Below are 19,091 nucleotides of genomic sequence, written 5' to 3'. Positions count from 1 at the left end.
CCATGACTAAACATTTTGATAAATTTATTTGGACACTGAGGCTATTTTAGTGTCTTCATAATTTCCATGTGTGTCCTAGACTAGCGCTTCTCACATGACCTTGATCCTCAGGATCACTGGAGGAGCTTTTGAAAATACACATTCCCAGGCCCACATCAGTCCCTTATTAGATTTCAGAGTATTAAGGTTTGGTCTGGCATTAAAGGTGCTTCCCAAGAGGTGCTAGTGGTAAAGAACTTGCCTGCCAATGCAGGAGACCAGTGTTCTATCCCTGGGTTGGAAAGATCCCCAGGAGGAAGACACGGCAACCCACTCCAGTAATCTTACCTGGAGAATCCCATGGACAGAGGAGCCTGGCGGGCTATAGTCCATAGGGTCACAAAGAGTTGGACACGAGTGAAGCAACTTAGCATACACGCAGTGGCACTGAAGAAAGAAATAGAAGAAAGAAAGAAGGGAGGAAGGAAGGGGGAGAGAGAGTGTGATTTTGTTCTCAACATAGACAAGAAAGTCTGCATTTTGGACTATATTTCAGAACACAAAGAATGAAATAGTTTGTTAAAGTTTTTATGTTTTTGAGACTTTATTTTTTAATTGAAGGATATTTGCTTTACAGAATTTTGTGGTTTTCTGTCATACATTAGCAAGAATCAGCCATGTCCCCTTCCTCCTGAACCTCCCTTTCATCTCCCTCCCCATCTCATCCTTCTAGATTGTCACAGAGCCCCTGTTTGAGTTCCCTGAGTCATACAGCAAATTCCCATTGGCTATCTATTTTACATTTGGTATTACAAATTTCTATACATTTCACTCTTTCCCTCCTCCCCTCCCCGATCAAAGTTTTGATGGAGAAAAGTCACCAGAGATATATTAGATATAAATTTACAGAGGTAAGGAAAGCCCATGAAGAGGAACTACTTCATTTTTCATGAAAGAAATGCTAATCTGGGATTATGGCAGGTGTAGGTAGAACTGTGATATAATTGACTGGGAGGTAGTCAAGGATTTCTACCAGGGAGGGAAGGGCTGGTCAGAAGAGTGGGGTCTTTGTAGAGACTTGCTACTCACCAAACACCATGTTTGCAGTGTGTTGGAGAGGTGGGGGACTTCCTCTTAGCAACTTTCCTGGACCATGTGAATAGTTGAAGTTGGTTGGTATGAATGGTGCCAGTTCCTCCTTGGCAATAGCAAAATCAGCCTCAATCCCCTGCTATTATAAAAGACTATTACTACTGAAGGTGTTGGAATGCTGAGTTATACGACTCACTTTATTCTCCTTTTTTTCAGCATTGCCTGATGCATGGGCTTCAAAAGAACTGCTGGATCATGGTGAGGTCGTATTAGAAATTTCAAGACTAAATTCCAATGCCTATCAAATATCAGAAATCAATTTCTTAAATAACAACTTAACACTCAGAAGGCCCTTTTTGACGAGGCAGAGATTTAGAAGAGGGGAATGAACATGGAGGCAGGAGCTTTCACCTTGTTATCTGTTGATGTTGGCTATGACTCATGAATTCAGAGAATGATACATATGAAGGTGCTCCCAGAAATTACACCTGAAGAAATTAAAGACAAGAGAGTAGCTACTTATTTTCAAGGGTCTGAGAGAGACTTCACAATGGAATTCGAAGGAGACCTCAATACCCCTATCTGCTAGCCAGTGCTCTTTCTTCTGCACTAGTCTCTTTGATCTTCAAGCACCATCACGCTTATAAACAGTTGAAATTTATCACTTTTGGGGAGAAAGGAAGATGGAGGGAGTGTTTAGATTTCTATTTCACTAGCTCATATAGTTTAGTTGAGAGTCCCTGTGGTCTTATTTAAAGTTGTGAGGTTGACCTACTTCTTTTACATTCTTTCACAGGTTTTAATCATCATTTGATGGTAGCATGTTAAAATCAGAAACACCCATTTTCCAACTGTCTAAAAAGATTCAGTAAACATGGAAACTGAGCTTTACAGAAGGCAACAGCAAATCTTTTCTCTCTTGACAGGAAATGAACCCAAGATTGTGGATGAGTGTATTTGGCATACAGAATATTATAGGGAAAATGTTGTAAGACTGCATACATTCTCAAGGGTAGTTTAAATATACTTGATATTATACATTAAGTTTCTAAATCTAATTTTTAAATTCTAAATATCCAAACCATAAATAAACTGTGTAAGCAGATAATAAGCTATATGCAACATCAGTGTTGGCCTAAATTATTTGGCAGGGCTTCATTGAGAAGGTGAGAATTAAGAATCAAAGGTATAAAAGGAGTGAGGGATGTGCAGGGAGCCTTTAAAAAAAATAATAATAATGTTTTGTATCTCTTCCTAGATATAGGCTGTGTGTTATTCACTCAGTCATATCTGACTCTTTGTAACCTCATGGAGTATATTTTATTGTCATTCTTTATAACCTACAGATATTCACAATTCTTGTCTATCTACTCAGTATTTTATCATTCAAAACAAAACAAAAAAGTAGAGAGAAGGAATTTTCAGTGGAAGAAAAAGGGGAAGTAGGCCTATGAACCAGCCATTTGAATCAAAGTGAGAACCTTGAAGTGGGGAAAACTGGGAAGGAAGAGACAAGTAAGAGACAAGTCAGGGGAACTGGAGGTGAGGAGCCACACTGGGTCTCAAACAACCATCTGAAAATGTCTTTTATATTTTTAGCTCTGAATTGAATGGTGGAATTGAATTGCAAGATTATATGTTAAGTAGGGAGTTAGTAAACTATGTAAAGAGTCAAGTAGTAAATATTTCAGTCTTTGCAGGTCATACAGTCACCGTTGAAACTATTCAACTCTACTTTTGCAAAGTAGAAGTAGCCATACACAATATATGTAAAAAAATGAGTATATCTGTGTTAAAAAACTGTATTTTGAACACTAAAATTTGAAAACTTTTCATGTGCTATAAAATGTTATTTTTTTCTAAATAGTTAGAACAAGTCCTAGCTCACAGGTATCTAAGAAAAGACATGGGTCAGATTTGGCCCATAACCATAGTTTTCCTACTACTATGTTAAGTGTCTATGAGATAATAGGTTAAAATAAGTGAAACGGAATACATTTTAAAATATTAATTTTGTCTGGATAAACTTCTCTCCACTTTACTAATTTTATTTATAACATAATTTAGAGAGAGTTACAGAGCTTTCTCATATACCTTCTGCCCATACCCACATATAATCTTCTTTGTTATCAACATCTCACCAGAATGGTAATTGCTTTTTTAAAATTTTTTTACCAAAGATGAGTTATATTGACACATGATAATATTCAAGTGCATAGTTTATGTTAGTTTCATTCTTAGTGTTGTACATTCTATGGATTTGGACAAATGTATAATTATATAGATCATTGTCCTAAAATTTCTCTCTACTCTGCTTATTCATTGCTTTCTCTTGCTCTTACCCTGGCAACCCCTGATCCTTTTATTGTCTCCATAGTTTTATCTTTCTAGAATATCACATAATTGAAATTATACAGTGCATAGCCTATTCAGATCAGCTGCTTTCCCTTAGTATGTGCACTTAAGTTTCTTCCATGCCTTTTCATAACTTGATTGCTTATTATTAATTTTTAAAATCTCCAATAACATTCCATTGTCTGGATGTCCCACAGTATATTTATCAATTCATTTGCTGAAGGACATCTTTATTTCTTCCAAGTTTTGGCAATTATGAATAAAGTTGCTGTAAACATTATGTGCAGGTTTTGTGTAGACATAAATATTGAACTCCTTTGGATAAGTACCAAGCAGGACAATTCCTAAATTATACTATAAGAATATGTTTAGATTTAAAGAAACCAGCAAGTCAAACTGTCCTCCAAAATGGCTGCACCATTTTGCATTCCCACCAGCAATGAATGAGAATTCTCATTGCTCCACAACTTCACAAACATTTGGTAACATCAGTGTTCAGGATGGGCATTCTAACAGGTGTGTAGTGGTAACTCACTGTCATTTTAATTTGGATTTCCCTGATGATGTATGATGTGCTATTTCATATGTTATATTCCACCTTTGTCTCTTCTTTGACGAGGTGTTTGTTAAGATCTTTGGCCTAGTGTTTTAAACTGGGTTGCTTGCTTTCTTATTGTTGAGTTTGAAGAGTTCTTTGTATATTTTGAATGACAGTCCTTTATCAGATGTATCTTTCACAAACATTTTCTCCCAATCCTTGGCTTGTCTTTGAATTCTTTTGATACTGTCTTCGTCAGGGCATATTTTTAATTTTAATGAAGTCCAGTTTATCAGTTATTTCTTGCATGGATCATATCTTTGGTGTTGTATCTAAAAAGTCATCACCATACCCAAAATCACCTAGATTTTCTCCTATGTTATACTCTAGAAGTTTTATAGTTTTACATTTTAATTTTAGGTCTATGATCCCTTTTGAGTTAATTTTGTGCAGGGTGTTAGGTCTGTATCTAGGTTTTTGTTTCCTGTATGTGGGTCTCCAGTATATTTAACCCCATTTTTTCAAAAGACTATCTTTGCTCTACAGTATTCCTTTGCTCTTTTGTTGAGATCTGAGGATTATTTTTATGATGGTCCATTTCTGGCATCCCCATTCTGTTCCACTGACCTGTTTGCTTACTCTCACCAAAAAAACATTATCTTGACTACTGCAGCTTTATAAGAAGTCTTGAAGTCAGATAGTGTCCTTTCTTCAACTTGGTTCTTCTTCTTCAATATTGTGTTTGCTATTCTAGGTCTTTTTCTACTCCATATAGACTTTAGAATTAGTTTGTAAATATCTGTAAAAATAACTTGCAGAATTTTGATTGGGTTTGCATTGAATCTATAGATCATGTGGGGGAAGAACTGACATCTTTACAATATTGTCTTCCTTTTCTTGAACATAGAATAAAGTGTTCCATTATTGAAACATCTTTTCCTGAACTATTTATATAGTTTATTTTTATTTTGTTGATTAGAGTTTGACAGTTTTCTCATATAGATCTTGTATATATTTTGTTAGATTTCTATAGATGTTTTATTTTTGGGGGTGCTAATGTAAATAGTGTTGTGTTTTTAATTTCAAAATTCACTTGCTCACTATTAGTATATAAAAAAGCAATTAACTTTTATATATTTAGACTTGTGTCCTGCAAACTTGCTATAATAGCTTATTAATTCCAGAAGACTTTTGTTGATTCTTTTGGATTTTTGTATGGATAATCATGTCTTTTGCAAGGAGAGCCAGTTAATGTCTTCCTTCCCAATCTGCATACCTTTTATTTCTTTTTCTTGCCTTATTACATTAGCAAGATCTTCCAGTGCTGTGTTGAAAAATAGTAATGAGAGAGAACGTCCTTGCCTAATCTTGGTGGGAAAGCTTTTTATTTCCCTATTTTTTAAAATTTAATAAGTATGGTATTAATTGTAAATTTTTTGGTGGATAGTCTATCAAGTTGAAAGAATTCTTGGGTATTCCTAATTTAATGAGTTTATTTATTTATTTAATCATGAATGGATGTTGGATCACCTCAACTTTTACTTTTATCTAACACATTGTTATCTTTCTTTATGAACATGTAATTCCCAGCATGTATACTAATTGTGTGTGTGTGTGTGTGTTTAAACTATTTTCACTCAGTGTGTCTATCCTTGTGACATATCTTCCTATTGAGATTCAAAGTGTTATCTTTCCTTATTTCCATACCATTGCCTATGAAAGTGCTAAATACGTGGCCTGCAGTTTTATCTAAGACAATTTATGAGAGAGTAAATACAAATTGGAATTATTCATTCTGAAATAATTAAGTTAATCTGTTCTTAATGGTTATGAGTGCTCAGCCATTTAGTGTGACTCTTGCCACCCCATGGACTATAGCCTGCCAGGCTCCTCTGTCCATGGAGTTTTCCAGGCAATACTGGAGTGCATTGCCATACCCTACTCTAGAGGATCTTATCTGATCCAGGAATTGAACCCATGTCTCTTGTGTCTCCTGCATTAGCAGGCAGATTCTTTATCACTAGTACCAACTGGGAAGCACATGGTTGAGTATATTTTGCATCAAAATTACACTAAACTCATAAGTTAATCAATATAAATTATAGGAGTTCACACTTAATACAATACAAATTAACAGCATTTAGAATGTAGGTAAGCTTATTTTTATAGAAACACTATCAAGCAAAACATATCTACATTTATATTATAGTCTAATTAATCATGTCCTATGTAACAGTCAATGTCCTCTCAGAAAAAACAGAAGCCATTCCATGTATTCCAAACAGAGAAAAGCAAGTTCGGAAAAGTAGTTTTCAGTCCTTGAACTGTGGTTCAAGAGAGAATATGTAAGAGCAAATGTGTAATGGAAGATCAAGAGATACTGGGTGACATAGTTCACCTCTTTGACTTCTCAGCATTCTTCCTGTTCATTTTCATGTAATGATAACACAAACATCTTGCTTCCACTTAAGGGAAGCTACAACTAACCCTCATACTAATGAAGATATGCTCATCTTCTCCTAAGAAGTGGAGACACGCAATTAATCTGTGTCTTTGCTTCAGAAATGTTAAGCTAATCACAATTTCATCTGTATATCCATTAATCTGAGGACTAAATTCTTACATTAACCACACAAACTCTTAAATAAAAATACAGGAGAAAGAAAGAGTAGGAAACTGATTAATATATACAAATGTGCATTAAAAAATAAGAAAGGAAATAAGTACACTGTTATTGGTCTCAATTCTGAAAGTGATTGTGGGTTGTAGGTGATATTTATAGCTTCCTTGTTTTACTAGCCATTCATTCCCTGTTTCCTTTGCCCTCAACCAGCATCTCAGAGGTTAGGTTACTTCCACCAATGGTTAACCCACATTTCATTTCCATAAGTCTGAGTCTCTGGTAGTCCTGATTTGATTGGGTTGCCACCTGTAGTTTTCATTTATTGTTCATCTTAAATGTAGTAAGTGATGCCTCTGAACATCTCTTAAGTCAGAGGATTATGTTTTCAGTACTAGAATCCCTAGCATCCAAATTCCCCACCCTATCTCCACTTGGCAGAGGGTAATAAACTCTCTGTTCCATGGTCCCTCTCCCTTTGTGTTCCCTTGCCATCCCGACATGGATAGGTTACTTTTCTTCCCTAATTAAACATTTTGAGCTGTGAGTCATTTGTAATGATTTATGGCAGCTGTGCTTTTGCCAATCTTACACAGTATTTTTCTTATTACTTAATTGTTTTAGCAGTGCTTCAGCCATTAGTTTCTGAGTTCTGAAAACAGGAAACAGAAGTCTTCTATTATAGACGCCTGCCTAATTAGCTCAGAGGCTGTCTAATGGGGACTATTAAAAATGCAAATGAGGTGTGATCAAACAGTGAAAAGTTTGGTCCTGACAGTATATACTAATGCATTTCCCCCACTACCACCCCCCTTGCAAGATGTACCACAATACTGAATGTAGATTCCTCTCTCCCTTCCTTACCCTGTAGGATAGCTTTTACTTGGTGATTATGTTCTTCCTTCCTTACCTGGGCTGGGTTTCAGTTTAAGAAGTGCTCTTAGGGAAGCCATTCTTATTTCTTACCCATTAATCTAAGAAAGTGGTCATCAAAATTCAGCATGCATCAAAATAACCTTGATAAACCATGGATTCTTGGGCCCATTCATATAGTTTCCAACTCAGTAGGTCTGGAGGTGCCCAAGTACCTTCATTTCTAACAAGTTCTCAGGGAATAACAACCTTGGTTATCTGGATACTCTCTTTGAGAGCCTCTGATCTAGGGCCTTGTGGTTTCTTGTCTCTATTCTGAATTCAAAAGTTCCATTTCCTTCCATACCATTCTTCTCTGGAATTTTCTTTCTTTTTTTTCTCCTAACGAATTTTTAAGTATTCAGTACAGTATTGCTACCTAAAAGTGCAAGGCTATATATCAGATACCTTGAACTTATTGCATAACTGACATTTTATAAGTATTGATTAGCAACTCCCCATTTCCTTCTACACCCAGTTTCTGGAAAACACTGTTCTACTCTTCGCTTCTCTGAGTCTATTTTAGATACTTCATATAAGTGGAATCATGTAGCATTTGTCACTTTCTGACTGGTTTATTTCATTTAGCATAATGTCCTCAGGTTCATCCATGTCACATATTACAGGATTTCCTTCTTTTTCAAGGTCATGTTCAGCCTTAAAGAATCTGCCTGCAATGCAGGCAACGTGGGTTCGGTCCCTGGATCGGGAAGATCCCCTGGAGAAGGAAATGGCTACCCATTCCAGTATCCATGCCTGGAGAATGTCATGGACAGAGGAGCCTGGTGGGCTACAGTCCACAGGTTCATAAAGAGTCAGACATGACTGAGTGACTACCATATACACAAACACATATATACTTACCATATTTTCTTTATCATCTGCTGATGAACATTTAGCTTGTTTCCATATCTTGCCTGCTGTAAATAGTGATACAATGAACATGGGAGTATTAATATCTCTTTGAAATCCAGATGTCAATTATTTGAGATAAATTCTAAGAAATGGGATTGTTAGTTCATCTGGTAATTCTATTTTTAATTTTTTGAGGAACCTCTATACTCTTTTCCATAGGGTTCCAATTTCTCCATCCTTACCAATACTGGTCTTTTCTAAATAATAGGCATTCTTATAGGTATATCTTAGATATTGTTAAGATGTCCACACTACTCATAATAATCTAAGGAGAATGGCATTGAAACATGTATAATATCATGTATGAAACGAGTCGCCAGTCCAGGTTCGATGCACGATACTGGATGCTTGGGGCTGGTGCACTGGGACGACCCAGAGGGAGGATATGGGGAGGGAGGAGGGAGGAGGGTTCAGGATGGGGAACACAGGTATGCCTGTGGCGGATTCATTTCGATATTTGGCAAAACTAATACAATATTGTAAAGTTTAAAAATAAAATAATATTAAAAAAAATTAAAAATTAAAAATTTAATGCAATTCCTTAAAAAGTCCCAACAATATTTCTTAGAGAAATAGAAAAGTAATTTGAAAGTTCATATGGAACGCTGAAAGACTCTTAAAATATCTTTGGTATTTTATTTGCCAAAGTAATCTTCAGAAAGAAAAACAAAGCTGGATTCATCATATTCTCTAATTTCAAAATATATTGCAAAGCTTCAGTAATTAAAACATTCAGTTCAGTTCAGTTCCATCACTCAGTTGTGTCCGACTCCTTTGCAACTCCATGAATCGCAGCATGCCAGGCCTCCCTGTCCATAACCAACTACCGGAGTCCACCCAAACCCATGTCCATTGAGTCAGTGATGCCATCCAACCATCTCATCCTCTGTCATCCCCTTCTCCTCCCGACCTCAATCTTTCCCAGCATCTGGGTCTTTTCAAATGAGTCAGCTCTTCGCATCAGGTGGCCAAAGTATTGGAGTTTCAGCCACAGCATCAGTCCTTCCAATGAACACCCAGGACTGATCTCCTTTAGGATGGACTGGTTGGATCTCCTTGCAGTCCAAGGGACACTCAAGAGTCTTCTCTAACACCACAGTTCAAAAGCATCAATTCTTCAGCGCTCAGCTTTCTTTATAGTCCAACTCTCGCATCCATACATGACTACTGGAAAAACCATAGCCTTGACTAGATGGACCTTTGTTGGCAAAGTAAGGTCTCTGCTTTTTAATATGCTGTCTAGATTGGTCATAACTTTCCTTCCAAGGAGCAAGTGTCTTTTAATTTCATGGCTGCAGTCACCATCTGTAGTGATTTTGGAGCCCAGAAAAATGAAATCAGCCACTGTTTCCACTGTTTCCCCATCTATTTGCCATGAAGTGATGGGACTGGATGCCATGATCTTAGTTTTCTGAATGTTGAGCTTTAAGCCAACTTTTTCACTCTCTTTCACTTTACTGATTATAGACCAATGGAAGAGAATAGGAAGCCTAGAAATACATGCATATGGTCAACTGATCTTTGCTAGGGGTGCCAAGAATACAGACTGGAGAAATGATAGTCTTGTCAACAAATGATGTTGGGAAATAGGATATGTACAAGCAGAAGACTGAAATTGGACCAACAGACTGAAGAGGCAACCTGTGGAATGGGAAAAAATATTTGCAAACCATGATCTGATGAGCAATATATATGGAGGTACTTCTACTCAATAGCAAAAAAAAAATAATAATAATAATAACCCTAATAACCTGATTTAAAATGGACCAAAGATATTAATAGATATTTTTCTAAAGAAAATATAAAAATGATCAAAAAGTATGCTCAACATCAAAATCATTTGCTAAATGCAAGTCAAAACCATGATAAAATATCGCCTTGTACCTAGTAGGATGTCTTTTCCTTAATGAATTATCAGAATGGCTTATTTAGACCAAGTGTTGGCTTGTTGGGACAGCTTCTCTGATCCTCTCTCAAAGCAAATCAAGGTTATATACATATCCTTTATGATTCTATTGTTATCCCATTACTCAGCACATGTGCGATGGATTTGAATTTTGTAGTCTGAAGCTCATAATTTGAGGGATCCTCTTTAAGAGAAGGAATTGAAAAAATATTTACAACTGAGTAAGGATTTTTGAAGTATTCCAGTTAATTTGTTCTTTGCATTACAATATGCTGATACATCTGATTCTTTGCATATCTTTCTCACTTGATAGTGAGTTCCTCCTGGACTAGGATTAAATCCTATTTTTCTCCACAGTCTCATACTCTGTACAGCATCTAGCACCATGGATGCTCAATAGATACTTATGACCCAATCTGTTCACATCAGTTTAATACTGAAAACTTTTGTACTGTATATTTCCCTCCCATACTCTCTTCTCCTTTACATTGAGATGTGGCTTCTTATCTTTCCATGTCACCTATCTTATTCCTCTTCATGGAGATATGACTTCTTATTGTCCTATGGTCCACATTCCCCACTACTGTTCCCAGCACTACGTGTTGAACCTTATTAGACTTTTCATTTTGCCAAATCACTTAGGATTCTTTCCTACCTCTTTGCATTTCTATGTTTCTGCATTCACGACCTGTAAAATTTCTATGCATGCTTCATGATCCATTTCGACTTTCATTTCCTTTTGGAAATACTCTCCAAGCTCTTCAGGCAGAGGGTCCTGCAGTTCTTTTTCATTTCTGATGGCATACATCAGATCTTTCTGCCTGGTGCTTCCTGCTGGCCTGATGTAGAAGTTGGTGTAGGTTGCAGACATTGAACAGTATTCTTGGTCAGCCAATCCCCTTCTGTTCACCTTTGTAGCCAGTATCCATCATTCTCTGGTGGCTCAGATGGTAAAGTGTCTGCCTGCAATATGGGAGACCCAGGTTTGACCCCTGGGTTGGGAAGATCTCCTGGAGAAGGAAATGGCAGCCCACTCCAGTATTCCTGCCTGGAGAATCCCAGGGATGGAGAAGCCTGGTAGGCTACAGTCCATGGGGTTGCAGAGTTGGACACGACTGAGATACTTCACTTCACTTCAAATAAATTAATGCATGAATAAAAGATAAAGTTATTCTTGTTAATAATGTTTGAAAGGGGGAGATCTGCTATTCCAGAGCAAGAAGATATGTGGAAAGGAGGTGTTTGTACAGCCAAGAACGCTTTATAGCACCACCTCTGTTTTAGTGAGAGTTCAAGTCCAACCAGGTGGCCTCATTCCTATCCTGCCGTCTACTACCCAGTCTCCATTTTGCTCCTGGCAGTGACCCAGGAGTTCCACTAAGCCTCTCTTCCTCTTTTCCCTCTGCCTACTCACAGCTCAGGACCTGATTGAAAGAAAAGGAGAAAGAAGATGTGGTACATATATACAATAGAATATTACTCAACCATAAAAGGAATGAAATAATGCCATTTGCAGCAACATGGATGGAACTAGAGATTCATCAGTGAATAAGCCAGATAGAGAAAGATAAATATCATATGATGTCATATGTGAATCTAAAAAAAATGATACAAATGAATTTATATACAAAACAGAAATAGACCCACAGACATATAAAGCAAACTTATGGTTATCAAAGGAGAAAACGGGGGGGATACATTAGGAGTTAGGGACAACACATTACTATATATAAATAGACAATCAAGAAGGACCTACTATATAGCACAGGGAGCTATACTCAATGTTTTGTAATAACCTACAAGAAAAATGACTCTGAAAAAGAATATAGATATAATGTGAATCACTTTGCTGTACACCTGAAACTAGAACAACATTCTAAATCAACTATATTTCAATTTGTGAAAAATGGATTTGAACAGGCACTCAGGTCTTGAGACTCCTGCCCTGGCTGTCCTATTGCTTCCTCTGGAGGGATGGTAAGGGGGAGCACAGAAGAAAGAGCCTCAGACCCTAAGGGAGGACACCAACAATTAGTGTTTCTGCATGTTGAACCCTACAAAACAACTTCTCCAGATTCAACAAGCTGTCATCAAATGCTGTCTTTTCAGCCCTTCATTGGTGCACTAATGAATGAAGAGCATTCTATTGATTGCAGTTCTTATTGCTGCTGTTTAAGCCTTGCCCAGCCCAGGGAATTTGCATAATTTGAGGAGGGTTCCTGCTCGCAGAGGCCCTGGCTGCAAACCTCTGTCCTCCAGGTCTCCTTGTTTCTGGCTGCTTCTTTGTGGCCAGGATATTAAAGGAAGAAGTAACAGTGCAGACCAGAGACTGTAGGTAGTTGGGGCTCTCTACCAGAACCCCTCTGGTCCAGGCTGAAGACCCCAACCTGTCTCCCAAGAAGTAATCTGCTTTCCCTGTTTTCCTTAAGTCTTCATCCTCAAAGTCTGGGTGTCTCAACTCTGCCTCCCTCTGAGAATCACATTTCCTTCTTCAAACTGGTAGCTGCTTGGTGGAAATTTCTATTCTCTCCTTCTAGCAATCACATCACACAGGGAACCCGAACTGTACTTCCAAGGAGGGGATTGCAAGTTTTTGTGCTCACCGCCTCCTAACTGTGTTGGAAGAACAGTTCTTGGGCTGCCAAGCCTGTCAGAAAGCAGGAGTATCACAGATACTAAGGGCACTTCTGAAGCCACCCCAGCTGTGGTGCTGATTTCAGAATAAAGGACCAGAGATGCCCTTGTGCCCAAACCACTGCCGTCCTTGCCTGCCACATGGCCTCTTGTCACTTGCTTCACATTTTGCCACCTTTTTGATTCAAATGACCCTGATACAACTTAATCCTTTAGACAATTAGCACATCTCCACTGAACAGGATTTGTCCTTGTTGGGCTGGAGAAGAAAACTGCACATCCCGGGAAGAAGATGAAACAGTAATAGCATGTGGGAAGTGGTTTGCCTCTTTTTAAGGGGCAGTGGTCATCTGCTCCCAGAGCTAGTCCTCCCTGCAGAGGCTGAGCTACAGTTCTTAACAGCTTGCAAATATGTTGTTTTTTGGGGTGCTCGAAGTAGGGACAGGTTGGACTTCTCCTTGGGGGCTTGCCCTTCGGCCTTCCCTCTCTGTCGTTCCCCCAGGTTTTTTAAATATCTGCCACCATGTAACATCAGCCATGTAGGTTTCCTTCACGTTCATCCCCATGCTAAACCCTCCCTCCTCTTGGATGGCCCCTGCATTCAACTACCCACTTCCTTCTCCCTGGGCGAACCTCGTCCAGAACTGACAGCCACAGAGGTTTCAGAATACAGCTCCAAGGCAAGGCATAATCACAGGGTGAAGACCCCCCACCTGCATGGCTCCATGGGCTGGAGGGATGCTGACAATTACAGACCCTCAAGGCCTGAAGGAATCATCTTCCCTAAATGCTTCCAGTGCGAAAAAGACTAGTTTGGCATTTCTATCTGGGGCTTTAAGAGTTATTTTTGTCCTTGAAGTCTAATAGCTGGTTATTGGTAATTATAGGAAAAAAACTAGAGTGGAAATAAAGGGTTCTTGGAAGATTTTTTTCTGGTTTCTAGTATTATATTTTGAATTTCCTATTCAGTTAGACACAACTCCTGAGACTGTGACCTCTATGATTACAGCAGAAAAAGGTCTCCATCATCCACGAGTCTATGATTTCCATTTTGTTTCTATCCCTCTAACTGGCATAATTTCTCTGGATACCACAGAGAAGGGATGTTACCTAAATGCTTGTTTTGCAGGGTGCCGTTTCCATGAGTCAAGTTCATTTGAGGTAAGGGCACACAGGGCCCAGTAGATCGCCCTTCATTGGTACCTTATTCAGAATGTTGAGAAGATTTGCTCTGTCAGATCTTCTCAGCGGCTCTCTACTGCCCACAGACCAAAACCTCCTTCCTCCGCTGGATCTCCTGTTCCTTCTGCATTTCTGTCTTAGCCTTTCTTTTATTCACTTCTCCATTCATTTCATAAACATAGATTTACCATCTCTTCTATACTGCAGAACCCTTCCTAGGTTCTGGGGATGTAAACAAAAATAACATTGACTTTTCTTCTTGTGTTCTCAAAGGTGAAATAATACAGTAAAAGTCAAAGATATAAAGCAAAACCATGAGAAGTGTTAGCTGTGGCAGTGTGCCAGGAATGGGGCTGGAGGATAACCATAGAAGTTTCAGAGACGACGTAGCTCCAGAGTGTCACCACCAAGTGTGGATAAGCCTTTCCAACTAGAAGCAGTGTCCTGAATGGGGTCCCAGGTACACTGACCACAGCAGACTCAGGAAGCCAGAACACAGGTGGCTAGAAGAAGGCTGGAGGAAAGGAAGCGTAGAGCAACATATAGGGTGTGGGAACCATTCCTGGATGTGTGTGTGTGTGTGTGTGTGTGCATGTATGTAAGTGTGTGTGCAGTGGGGGTGTGGGTTGACATGATTAAATCATTGCAGCCTTAGGGCAGAAGACTTTAGACTTAGCCTGCTAAGGATATGTGTATGTGTGTATGAGTGCGATTGTATGTATTTAAAGCCTATAATTGGATAAAAGACAGTGCCTTAAATACCTGAAGAAGTAGTACCACTAGAAAAATCTTTGAAATATGAAAAACATGAACAGCCTAGAAGACATCTAGCCCATTGATTAAATCATGAAATATGCAGCCCCAAACTTCCTGACTCAACAGCCCTTCCTGCACACATACTACAAGCTCAGACATTCCCGTAAATGCCACTCGTTATTTCTGAGAGTCCCTGCGAAGTGATTCCTGGGCAGGCAGAAATGTCTCTCAGCTCAGGGGCACCAAGCGGCTCCTCCCCCCGGGTCTGCCCTGCTTTAGTGTCTTTTGATGTGTGCCACCCACCGCCCCATCCATGGTGGGGGGATGCTAGCTTCAAAAGTCAGTGTCTGGGTGTTCCTGTGCTTCAGGCTTTGGAGAGGCAGACCTGAGACAGGGCCTACCCAGAGGTAGGAAGGTCTCCCCTGGTTCTGGGTCACACTGAGCCCAAAGGCAGACAATCCCAGGCTCTTCCTTAGATCCTGCAACCACCTCTCCTCTTCCCTCAGCCAGGTGACCAGGATCTGGCCTGGAGTCAGATCATGCTGCTGCTAAGTCGCTTCAGTTGTATCCGACTCTGTGTGACCCCATAGACGGCAGCCCACCAGGCTCCCCCATCCCTGGCATTCTCCAGGCAAGAACACTGGAGTGGATTGCCATTTCCTTCCCCAATGCATGAAAGTGAAAAGTGAAAGTGAAGCCGCTCAGTCGTGTCCGACTTTTAGCGACCCCATGGACTACAGCCCACCAGGCCCTCCGTCCATGGGATTTTCCAGGCAAGAGTACTGGAGTGGGTTGCCATTTCCTTCTCCAGGGGTCAGATCATGGGAAGAAGCTATTTCTCCACTCCGTCTCATTCCTGTTCCAACAAAATGCCTTCCCAGTTAAACAGAGACTTCAGTTTGTTGCTTGTTACAATAGCAGTAAACATATGCTGTAACAGCCATCAAAGACCCTGGCATACACACATCAGGAGAAGGGGACACTTAGCCTGGGAGCTAACTGAGACCAGAAAACCCTAGCAGTAAGAATGCACAGAGACTCAAGTTGCAAAAGCCAGGATATAATTTCTGAAGAAAAAAAAAAAAAGAAGATGTTGTGGAAATGGTGGGAATCAGCTTAAAATGTATTGATCTGATTTCGTTTTATAATTAGAGAGAAATGCAGATGCATATTTGGCAAACTATTAGAACTAAAACCCATGATTTTTAATCACAAATTACCACAGGATGTATAAGCAGATAATCTGTATTGCAGAGTCAAGGACAGAAAACTGAAGCAGCAGCAAGAAAGCCAGAACAAGAGAAAACTTAAAATAAGAGGATGAGAGTAGGGCAAGACACACGTTACTCCAATATTAATAAGTGGCTTCACATCCAACATTTAAATTAATGGTTTTCATTTTGAGTTAATGATAAATCTAATAGACTCACCCAAACAAGATGGTGAGGAAAGAAAAATTAGACACAAAAGGGTGGATGAAGACTACAAGAGAACACAAAGAAAGGAAATTAGTCCCAGAAACATTAATATTGGTCTATATGGGCTTCCCAGGTGGCACTAGTTGTAAAGAACCTGCCTGCTGATGCAGGGGATGTAATAGACGCAGGTTCGATCCCTGTGTAGGGAAGATCTCCGGGAGAAGGCAATGGCAACCCACTCCAGTATTCTTGCCTGGAGAATTCCACAGACAGAGGATTCTGATGGGCTAGGGTCCATAGGATCACAAAGAGTCAGACATGACTGAAGCGACTTAACAGATTTAATAAATTATTGTAAAGGCTTTAAATAATGGTCAAAGAAGGTTTACCAGGTAGGAAACCATTTCTTTGAAATGAATTAACATAGTGTGAGGAAAGAGACAAATGTCCTTTTGAATGGAGTTTAGCTATGAAGGGAAGAGAAATGACACTGTAAATGTGGGAGATATTTGTCAAGGGAAGTTTTAAAATGTATACTTGAAGTTTTTAAAAACCACAGAGGTTTCATGTAGAACATCTGGAAAATGTAGTAATGTAGAAGAAATCAAAGGTTACCCGTCACCTTGGAAGCCAAGAATAGCTGCTCCTTTAATAGTGTTTGGTCAGCTGTGGTCTTGGAGAAGACTCGCTCTCATACAAAGCCCCGGGGTGAGGAGGCAGCGGGAAGGGAGGAGCTGAGGAGTGACCACTGTCACGGTTATCCCCTCTTGCCTCTCCTGGGCCACAGGCTCTAGAAATACAAGGGTTTTGCCCCCTACTTCCTTCTTTTCCCCTGGAGTGTCCAATATCACTGAGCAGGTGCTGAGCAGGTGCAGTGATGCAGTGAGGAAAAGAGAAAGGGATAAATAAAGCAGAATGATGTACAGAACTCTAACTTCATTTTTGGAAATATTTTTAAAATTCTTTTTTTTTTAAATTAGAGCATAGTTGCTGAATGGAAAATTTTATTTGAGTCAATTTTGAGGATTGCAACCCAGGAAAAGCACCTCAGAAAGCTCTGAGAATTGTCCTTCCTGTTAGAAGTCAAGGCACAGTTACATAAATTTTTTTGAGACAGAGGGCTGTACATCAACTGTCTCGTTATTGAGAGTTTACATAATCCGTATCTAAACGTCATGCTGCTGTGTCGTGTGATCTCTTACAAGATCTACCTTTACTTTTTAAGTTACAAGTACATGGATTAAAAACATACAAAACTATCTGAGAAAAGAAGTCTCAGGATGTAGTGAAGACAAAGGAGAAGAAGACCGGGAAATGGAAAAAACCCAAGACCTCATTAGTGATTTTTCTGTCCCAACCTTTAGAAAAAGAAGGCGAGCAGGTGGAACAGGGAAAGAAGACAGGGATTTGGAGATGGGCTTCCCAGAGTGAAGGGGGTGGGAGATGAATGCTGTATAAATGGGCAGGTGGCATAGGGGAAGTGAAAGAAAGTGAAAGTCGCTCAGTCGTGTCCAACTCTTTGTCACACTTTGAACCCTCTGTACAGTCCATAGAATTCTCCAGGCTAGAATGCTCATTCTCCAGGCCAGGATACTGGAGTGGGTAGCCTTTCCCTTCTCCAGAGGATCTTCCCAACCCAGGGATCGAACCCAGGTCTTTCGTATTGCAGGTGGATTCTTTACCAGCTGAGCCACAAGAGAAGCCCAAGAATACTGGACTGGGTAGCCTATCCTTTCTCCAGAGGATCTTCCCGACTCAGGAATCAAACCAGGGTCTCCTGCATTGCAGGCAGATTCTTTACTAACTGAGCTATTGACTTAGCTCATAGGGGCTTCCCCTGTGGCTCAGTTGATAAAGCATCTGCCTGTGGGAGACCTGAGTTCAATTCCTGGGTTGGGACGTTCCCCTGGAGAAAGAAACGGCAACCCACTCTTGCCTGGAGAAGCCCATGGACAGAGGAGCCTGGCAGGCTACAGTTCATGGGATCACAAGAGTCAAATATGACTTAGCGCTATGTTTCTTCTTTCTTCTAATAAAAGGAAACATTAAGTAGCTCAGTGTGGCAAATGGGAACCAAGATCTATTCCCAGAAGGAAGAGACAATTTGCTGGGTATTGCACTTTAACCAGGGTGGGTGGGTGGGTAGCCCCAAAGGTACCTTAAAGGTAAGCTTTCTTGATTTTAGTGCTTCCATATTTGATTAGCACAAATCAATCCCCAGACCAAGGTCACTTCACAGAGAAGACAGGGTAGTCATCAAGAGCCCACCAAATATGGATGAATGCTGAGTGAGGGGTGAGGTTGATCCAGCACCATACCCTGCAAGACATCCGTGTTCTATGAAGAATAAGGCAAATTTGAGTTCTTCACATCAGGCTAGAGGTAGTTCACCAAATATAGGGGGAAAGGGCCTTCTTAACTTATATCTTTTATGCCAGCAATCATTTTATAATAGCGAACAGCCATGCTCCCTAATGAATCTCTGGGATTTAGAACAGAAAGTACAGAAGTAGGAAAAGTGGTAGGTGGGAAATCTGGCTTAAATGTGCTTTTGGCTGTGTCTTCCAGATAATTATAATGGAATCTACTTCTTCCCCACCTCTGCCTGTCATCCTCAGTATTAAATTATGATGATGGTGATTACTAATAATTATCACTGTCACATATTTGGCATTTTCAACTTTCTAAAGTACTCACACATGGATCTCTTCCCGATGAACCTAGGAAACAGGAAGTGCAAGCACCCCTCCACCCGTCTTCAAGATAAGGATCAGGTTGAGGTTC

Source organism: Bos javanicus, chromosome 24 (genome assembly GCF_032452875.1).
Source record: "Bos javanicus breed banteng chromosome 24, ARS-OSU_banteng_1.0, whole genome shotgun sequence".
Taxonomy (NCBI): domain Eukaryota; kingdom Metazoa; phylum Chordata; class Mammalia; order Artiodactyla; family Bovidae; genus Bos; species Bos javanicus.
This window is presented reverse-complemented; position numbering follows the sequence as displayed.